Below are 9,883 nucleotides of genomic sequence, written 5' to 3'. Positions count from 1 at the left end.
GACGAAGACCATGAGTGTAATATCTCTGCACAGTAAAAGTTAGTTGGTTAGTTCGAAAGTTAGTTAGTCAATTAATAAGTTAGTAAGGTTGCTAACTAAAGACTAATTAAGGTAAAAACTAATTAACATTAATAACTAATGATTTTATTTAATTAAAAATATTTTATTTAGAAAAATCGAGAGTCGTAAATCCGATATTTTTCTCGGATTGACAAGGACCGTAGCTACCCTTCACATAAATTACAACATAAATTACAATGTGAACGAGACTTATGAGCTATATTAATCACTAGTATTAATGTGTATAGTTTGGGATGGTCCAAAAATATTAGATTTTGGGCAAAACTAGTTTATTTTAGATATTTTAGATATTATCCTAAAAAGATAGAACTAAAAGTCATTAAAAGAAAAGGCAAGTGATGTTTTAGTTAGTTTTGGAAATTTTATAAAAAGAGAAATAAAGAAAAGTGACTGGCAAGATCGCGCGCGTCACGATCGCAGTCTACAAGCAGTAGACAGCACTTCGAACAGAGAAAAGAAGAAAGAGTGAACTAAGAGCTTTCTAAGCAAGTGTCTTGGAGTTTTACCCCCCTTTTGGAGCCAATGAAACCATCAGATTTATGATCTGAGCATCAGATCACTGAGTCTTCTAAGAGCCCCTCCACTATTATTCTCAGACTTATCCCCTCCTCTCTAATTCATTATAAATATGAGGCATAGGGAGGCACAAGGGAGCATCAGGAGACCCCGAAAGGCTGCAAGAGAGAGGGAGAGAGTATACCCCTCCAAGAGAGAGAGAGAGAGAGAGAGAGAGAGAGAGAGAGAGAGAGAGAGAGAGAGAGAGAGAGAGAGAGAGAGAGAGAGAGAGAGAGAGAGAGAGAGAGAGAGAGAGAGAGAGAGAGAGAGAGAAGAGTTACCCCGAGAGGCTGCACAATTTCCCTCTATCTTGATCCTTGATTTAACCATCTTCTCTTTCACTCTCCCATCTCGAATCTATTCCACCTTCTTAATCTCTTGAGTCTACTTGCGGACGATGGCCTCCAAGCAAAGAATGTTGCGTGTGGATGACAATCCTGCAACTAGCAAACAGAGCTTCGGGCGAAGGCATCACTATCAATCCAATTGTGGTACCAGTCGTAAGTAATGTATTTTCAAATTGATAGATGCTTGTTTTAATGCTCGTAAGAGATGCATTAGGCTCCGTACCTTGTGGTGCTAGAATAGGTCATTGAAAAGGATAAATCACATCTCAAATATTGAAAGATGAAGTTTGTGAAGTGCTTGTATCAAAGGGAGTTAAATTGCACCTAGTTGCTATGTGATGAATCCATGCATAGCATAAGCAACATATGGGACACTAAAGTATTGAGCATCGATGAGTCTTTGATTAATCTTTACCGAGGATAATATTGTTTAAAGTTCGTAAATGCATATACACGGTATATACATGGGAGAGATTATATAAACTTTACATCGATGACATGCGACTCCTTGCCTTAGGAGAAAGGAAGATAAAGCCAAGAAAAAATGTTGCATAGTAGGAAAATGCTAAAAGATAATTGTCACTTAGAGAAGAGGCATAAATGCTCTTGCTAGATTGATTAATTTGCATTGGAATGATAGGACTTACATCATGTATAGTATTGGAACCTTTAGCATATGCCTTAGGCTAAAGGAGGGAATATTAAGTAAATTCTACTCTTTGGCCCCAAGGGGGAGAGTGAATATGCGATGGAATTATTGTCGCGTCTATTATTGTATTGTTTGGAAAAAATACAATTAGTTTTGTTGGTTGATTGAACAACACCCTAAATGTTTTTCTTTCAATCAAGGGATTGTTGCATTGTGATTTGGATAAATATTCCAAGGCTTGTATTGATGGCAAGGGTCTATAATGACAAGTTGCCATGGGAATAAAGGAACATTTTTCTAGAATATGATATTAGGGCTGATTGCTTTGATATTAATTAAGGAAGGATATTTTGCATGAGTAGATCATCTCCAATATCACATCGCGGATTATCCCGAGAGGGCATTGCTCGATTCACAGGCCGATGGTCGACTGGTGAAAAGGCCAACCACGAAAATGGCATCTCACTCCTAGACCGCTTGTGGGTCAGGTGGAGCTTTGGACACCCCTTGCTTGTCCAAAATGGAGTTGGAGATCCCCGTGAGCCCAACCTTTGGGACGTTGGAAGATCCTATTCTAGATAAAGGATGGAAATTTTGGTGCCATGAGATTTGGATCGGGTACTTTTGTTGGACAGAAGGGATACATAATTCTCTTGTATGGGCAGGAGACAAAGATTAACTTAAAGATAAGTTAAGGAACTTGTTTGATAAAAGGACTGCTTGGTTTTTTTTTGTGTATGTGTTGTAAATTACATGAATGAACTCTGTGCCCTAAAAGGCTTAATTAATGAAGTTGATTTTAAATGTCGCACATAAATGTGGTAGGATCTAATTAGACAACTAAAGCTATCAAGGGAAGCGGGTGGATGGAATCCCCCGATGGGTCCGTCCTACGGCTCGATCGTCCCAGAGAACTGGGAGGCTTCTCACAAGGATTTACCGTCGGATGACTTTAGGTATTGTTAAGTTAGAACCCGATTCATGCCGTTTTAGGGGATCGGAATGGGACTATGCCCTACGGGTAGAGAGGTTGAGCGGTGCATCCCTCTTGTTTCCCATTCTCTATGAACCAAGTGCAGTATAAATCTACTTTGACTCTGTTGTTCCTACTCAAAGTAGGTCATCTGGAGCTCGACGCTAGCTACTTCCTAGAGACTTTGCTGATACCAAAGAAACCGTGACTTCAGGTTGGTCCTAAGTGGGAATGGTTGGATACTTTCGCTTCGGGGTAGACTCGGGAAGACCTAGATTGCAAATCCTGTGACATTCCTTGCAAGTGCCAGGTGGTGCTTTCTAGAATCCCCTCCCGATGGGCTGCTAAGATGTGTCCCACAAGTGGTCAAGCGGACACATTACAATGAGCTACAATTGCACATTGTGCTGGACACAATGAGGATGCAAAAGCTCTATGCGAAGAAAAAGAAGTGCGCATTTTTCAAAAGACAGATGGAATATCTCAGATTCATAGTATCTGCTGAAGGAATCTCTGTAGATCCAGCCAAAGTTAGAGATGTTCAAGAGTGGCAACCTACAAGGACAGTTAAGGAGTGAGAAGTTTCTTAGAACTGACTGGATGGTATAGAAATTTTATAAAAAATTACACCCTAATAGCTACATCTCTCACTGATTTGCTAAAAAAGAAAACTGGTATTGTGTGGATGCCCATTGAGCAAACCAATTTCAAGCAGCTCAAGAAAAAATTGGTAATAACACCTATTTTAAATCTACCTGACCTAAGTCAAGAGTTTGAGGTTGTAATAGATGCAAGTTCTCTTGCACTAAGTTGTGTGCTTATGTAGCAAGGTCATCCGATAGACTATTCCTCAAGGAAATTGAAAATCTACGAGAGAAATTACACCACCCATGATCTCGAGCTGTTAGTTGTGATCCATGATTTCAAATTGTGGTGACGCTATTTGCTTGGAAGCAAGTTTACTTTGGTCATTGACCACAAAAGTCTCAAATGGATCTTTACTCAACCAGACCTCAACATGAGGCAATGTCGGTGGATTGAAGTCTTGCAAGCATTTGATTCTGATATCAAGTTCAGACTTGGAAAAGAGAATGTGATTGCTGATGCATTAATTTGTAAAACGTTCCCGAATGCACTTATCATGAAAGAGCCATCTAAAGGAGAGAATTTAGCTACCATGATATCGATGCCTAGCAATCCAATCATTGAGCTAGCCAAATAAGAGGCAGACAAGGATCCTAAGTATCAGCTAATGCTTAGAGAAATCCTAGTTAAGGACACTGATCCTAAGCTCAGAGTCAAATACCAAAATTTCATTGTGGATGATGGACTTGTCTATTTCAGAACAAGGCTCTGCATTCCCCTCAGTCAAATGCTGAAAAAGAAGATACTATGGGAAGCTCGTGACTCTCCATTCTCAAGGCACCCTGGCTATGCAAAAACTCTTAATGCAGTCAGGAAAAGTTACTGCTGGGAAAGATTGAAGCATGATGTACTCAGATCTGAATGCCTAAGTTGTAGCGGGTGAAAAAACTAAGCATGTCAAAATGCCAAGCAAGCTCTAGCCACTTGACATTCCACAGATGAAATGGGAGTTCATCAATATGGATTTCATAGTTGGCTTACCTTCTGTTCAAGGAGGATATAATTCAATCATGGTGATTGTGGATATGCTGACAAAGGTCACTCATCTTATCCTAGTCAAGACCAACTACAAAGCTTCAGATATTGCATGCTTGTTTGTGAAATAAATCTTTAGGCTTTATGGATTGCCTAAATGGATCGTTAATGACCGCGACTCTATGTTTATGTCACATTTCCGAGAAGCCTATTTGAAGCAATTGGAATCCAGCTTTGCTTTAGCACAGCTTACCATCCCCAAACTGATGGTCAAACAAAGCAGGTTAATCAAGTCATTGAAGATATACTGAGAGCTTACTGTTCCAGAGAATTGACAAGGTGGATACAGTATTTGTCCTTAGTAGAAATTTCCTACAATGCGTCGTATCACCAGAGTATTCAAATGACTCCATTTCAAGCATTGTACGGGCAAGATTGTTTGACGCCACTGAATTTCTCTGATCCAACCCTAAAGGTTGAGGCTTCTTAAAAAATACTAGAAGACATGGATGATCAAGTCAAAACTATCAGACAAGACATCCAAGTTGCCAAAGATTGCCAGAAAGCTTATGCCGATCTAGGACGACAAGAGCGTATCTTCCAAGAGGGAGACATGGTTTTTATCCTTGTATGCCCAAAGAAGAGTTCTCTGTCATTGGAAAAGTTCAAAAAGTTGAGCCCAAGGTATTGTGGACCATACAAGGTTCTCAAATGCCTAGGAGCTAATGCCAAGAAACTGCAACTTCCTGATCATGTGAAAGTCCACAATGTATTTCACGTTAGTCTTCTAAAAGCTTATGTGGCAAATCAAGATCATATTCTTGATGACCAGCAAATTGTAATGCCTAGTCAAGGAGCCCTTGAACTCCAGCCTGATAAGATCCTAGATCTAAAAGAGAAACCTCTGAGAAACAGAATCTATCTCATTTCCATTTTCTCTACCCCCTATTACGCCTTCCTTTCATATAGCCATATCGCTAAGCAAAACGTTGGCGGAATTTTTCTCGACAACCACCAACTCTCCTTGAACTACCACGTTAATTTTGCATGACATCCATGGGTCCACGAGGTCGCAAAAATTCAAGAAGTCCATTTGAAGCAAAAGAAGCAAGAAACACGACAGATGGAGAAAATGACACAGTAGGAGTTAGTGAAATCCTCGTTACTACAAACCTGACAAAGGTTACATCTCGTGGGTTTGAAAAAAATAAAATTTTATAAGCTTATCGCTATATTTGGCTTTAAAGGAATATAAACACATTCTAAAGAAAATGCATATAAACTATCACTAAGAAAATAACCTAAGTTAAATGATAATTAACTATTCAATGAAAATACTCTTTCACTTGAAAAAGGATTATATGCCTTTCATTAAAAAAATATCTTAATTATGGTTTATTTTGTGATATTTATTGTTATTTCATTAATGACACATGTAATTAGAATAACAGAAAAAAGGTAGATGGTGTTAGGGAATGGAATATTTTATAAATTTCCCTGAAAGTGACTATCTCTATTTCATTTTGCTAATGATAAATAGAGGTATATGAGTTTTATAATAATTTATAAAAAATCATTTAGATAATATCATGAAATAATCAATACATTAAATCAACAAAAAATTACATAGGAAAATATATACTAGATGTGCATAAATTAGGTGCACGAAAATATAATTCGATATATGAAAGATGAAAGAAAAATTATACTTATGATTTTTGCATTGCTTAGAATAAAGTTTTTTAGAAAAACAATGAGCATTACACTTAGGACATAGCTAAATGAAAATTAATCTTTCTAGATAGCATTGAAAGTTTGACAAATGGTCAGACATCGTCGATTAAACCATAGAATGTGAGTAGAATAAAATAAAAATTATTTTCTTGCTAAAAACACATGCAATGTTAATATTAATGGCTATATTAGCGAGAGCGTCAATATCATGAGTTGACTCACCTATGATTCAGCAAGAAAACCTAACCTAAAATATCAAGAATGTTGAAGCAAAAACAACTATGAAATACTCGACAACCCTGAAACTATTAGTATCAAGAAATTAACTAAGTATTGGAAGTTAGTAGGACTTGTTGGCCATTGATAAGAATTTGTCGATACAAGTTCTAATGTCTAAACAGACTTGGAAAAGCATTTGAAATCTTGCTAACTGTAGGTTAGGATAGGGTAGTGCATAAATTGCCTGCCATAGGTATAAATGCCCATATTATCTTTTAGGGAAAAAATACCAAGTTTTCATAAGGATAAAATAGACTTCAGATTCACAAAATAACTTGCGGATCCAAAAAAAAGAGTTGCATATAGGAAGAGAAACTCTAAGAATAAGGTGGGACCTTAAAAGAGAAACCCTAGAATTGGGTGGGGCTACTTCCTATGCTATAAACACTTGCTGATGTTCCTTTTTTGATTTGTGCATGCATTGATGGTTGCACAAGAAAGATTAATTGTGCTTGCAGTAGTTAGATTTGATTGTAAATATATAATCATGATAATAAGAGGAAAGATCACGCTATGCCTCCTCCACGGCTAGACGCAGAACCCTGCTCCAAGGGGGATTGTTTTGTACCACCGCGAGGAGCTTTGAACTAGCCTCGAAGGTGAGAGATCGCACTCGGTGTATCAATCTCGACTTTGAGCTTCAAGAGTTCTCTATTAAGAAAGGGGATGATCTGAAAGTCAAGTTGGCTGAATATAGGAATCCGTTAGGTAGGAGGAGGCGGGAGTGACAGGGGGGCTGTAGCCATAAATCCCTTGATCGCTCCTACAAACTACCTGACCCTCACGTGAATCAGGATGGGATCCTAAAGTCCTTGGTACTAGTGAAGGGACATAAATCTTGGAGGGTTTGTTTTCTTCTGCACAGACATAAGGGATTTTTTGATGAACGGAGGCTTTATTTTCTACGTAGGAAGAAGGGAAAAAGCATTGTAAATAACTTTACGAAATAATAAATAAATATGTTTTGCCAAAAGATTGTCTTTCTCTGTCTTTGTGTTGTGTTGTAAAATTACACAAAGAAACCTATGATAACGGGTTAATTAACGAAGCTGCTTTCATATGTCATAACTTAATGTGATAGGTAATTAGAAAACTAAAGAAAACCATTTGTGGAAAGTGGGTGAGCGAGATCCCTAACGGATCCATCCTATACAAATGGGTGGTCTCGGTAAGTTGGGAGCTTCTCTCAAGAGATTGAACGAAATGTTAATTAGAAAAAATTAGGTAGAGCGGAGTGTTGACTTACATAGGGTTAGGTCTTAGAATCTTGATCAGTTTTATCTTAGGGGAAAGGTGTGGTGGTTGTGCTAGAACTCCGTTAAGGTTCCCTGAATCCTAACTAGTTTGCTGGAAAAAAGCGTTGCACTCCATGAACCAAGGGTAACTATGATCACTCCAGTCGGACAAGAAGCCCTTGTGGGACACCTTTGATTGATGTAGCTGATGCATCGAGACCATTAGAATTATGAGGTCCTCCTTCCCTTAGAGAAATGGAGATGTCCTCATCTCGAGGGAAATTGGGGGTTTCATTCTGGAACCTGTGGGGTAAGATCCATCATGCATTCGTTGTGACACTCTGACGAATCATAAGCATGCGGTCTTTTAGAATAACAACTTATTGTATTTGATTTATCTGAGTCTGGATTAAAAGAGAAGAGTTTATTGTAGTTACATCTCATGGATATATTCTAGGTTGTTCCTAAGTATCATATAATTTATTGGTAGATTCTAGATCACTAAAACTTGTACAACTTCATTTCTTGTGAGCTCAAGCTCCCTTTTGAGTCATGTTGGGACAATTGACGTGGTTATGTCCAATGTTGTTGTACTTGGAGCATTAGTGTCTAGGTTGCTTTGGACATTCCCTTTTGAAATGACCTAGCTCTTTGCAAAAGAAACAGCACGAAGATCTATCACTTGGAGTCAAAAGAATCTTGATTGTCCTTGGTAGGATTTTCTTTTTTCAAACCAAATTGTCCTAGGATCCTTTCAGCAGATTGAAGTGGTCCTTCATCGCAAAAACTTTGTTTTTGAATTGTCCTCTTTTTAGATCTGGACTGAGGTCCATGGTCAATGGGCTTTGCTTGTAATATTAAAGAATACTCCCAAACTTCCACATTTTGGCAAGACCCAATCTATATTAGTCGAGAAGAACACTTAAGAAAAATTCATTGCAAGTTATAATTGTCATTACTTACTAGAGTATCTCTAATCATTTTCAAGTTCTAGGCTCAAAATTGATGCAACTTATATTACTCGGTTTAATTGTAGTTACAAGAGTAAAGTTTATCCCAATACAAGTTGTATTTCATGTTGATAAAATTTCGTGGATTTCTAGTCAGCCTGAAGAGGTGTAGTCGGCTCTAGGTCTTCGTCTTTATCTGACTCCTCTATATATCCATAGACCGCACTTATGTAGCTTCGTTTCCTTGGTGGCTCCATATCCTGGGAACTTAAGTCAGGGCAGTCTACTTGGATGTGTCCTAGCTCGTTGCAGTGGTAGCATTGGCAGTAGGGACATATCTTACGAATGTGCCCTATCTCTCCACACATGTGGCATCTCTTGTTTTGATCTTGGGAATTGTCTTTGTCATCCTTGCTAGAATTAAGTTCTTGGACGATTGACTTTGCTCGAAGTAATGCATCTTATAAGTTTGTTGGACGCATTGCTACAAGATGGTGGTTTAGAGGAGTATTCATGCCATGGCAAGACTTGGATACTTGTTGTGCAATATCCATAGGTGGTGTGTATTTTAGTAGGGTTACAAAATTTGAGTAGTAGGATTCCAAGGTTAATTCCAATTGCTTGAGCTTGAAGAATTCATTCATCCTCAAAGTCTGGTGGGTTGGCGGAAGGTATCATCTACGTACAACATCTTTCAGCTAAGCCCAAGTGACAGCAGTTCCCGAAATACCTTGATCTTTGCACCATTGCTTCCACCATATTCAAGCCTGACTAACTAACTTATGTTTGTGATGACCAGGAAATCAGTGCAAATAAAGGCACAAAAATGTGCTCACATGGAAACAACTTTTTGTAAATTGATACTTTGCAAATGTACCCCATTGTCAAAAATCAAATATGAAGCAATGTAAAATGTGTAGTCCAAAAGAGACACACTATAAAATATTCCTAGGAAAAGGAAAGGTCAAACACCTTCGTCTCATTCCAAAAATTGAAAGGTCCTTAGACCTTAGTCCATGTATGCAAATTTGAATTTTATAATTCAAGAAAGGAAAAGGGTGGTTGCAGCCGTGGGATTTGGGGAGGTGGGAGGTTGAGGTGGTTACACCCTCTCTCTTCCTTTATCTTCTCCTCTCACGGTTCATTTCTCCCTCTCTCATTTTGGCACAACACTTGCCTTCTTATTCTTGTTTCCCTCTCTTGTGCTTTCATTGCAAGATCTCATGGAGAGTGAGGAAGAGGAAGAGGGTGAGGATGGAAGACTTTCTCTCAATTTCTTGTGTGCCTATCTCTTGTGTGTTTGGAGAGCATGGTTCTTGGTGAGAAGGAGAGTTTTCTTGTAGGTTTTCATGGCCAGCAATGTATTTGCAGCCTCTACCTAGCCTGTTTATGGTTCTCTTGGTGCGGTGGCAGGGTGCTCTTCATTTGGTGCACTAGCCGGGAAAAGAGGTGGATACAAA

This window comes from Lygodium microphyllum, chromosome 24, assembly GCF_053477565.2.
Source record: "Lygodium microphyllum isolate KBCC chromosome 24, Lygodium_microphyllum_v1.1.10, whole genome shotgun sequence".
NCBI classification, from domain to species: Eukaryota; Viridiplantae; Streptophyta; class Polypodiopsida; order Schizaeales; family Lygodiaceae; genus Lygodium; species Lygodium microphyllum.
The sequence above is the reverse complement of the archived record's forward strand: the minus strand, read 5'-3'. Positions refer to the sequence as shown.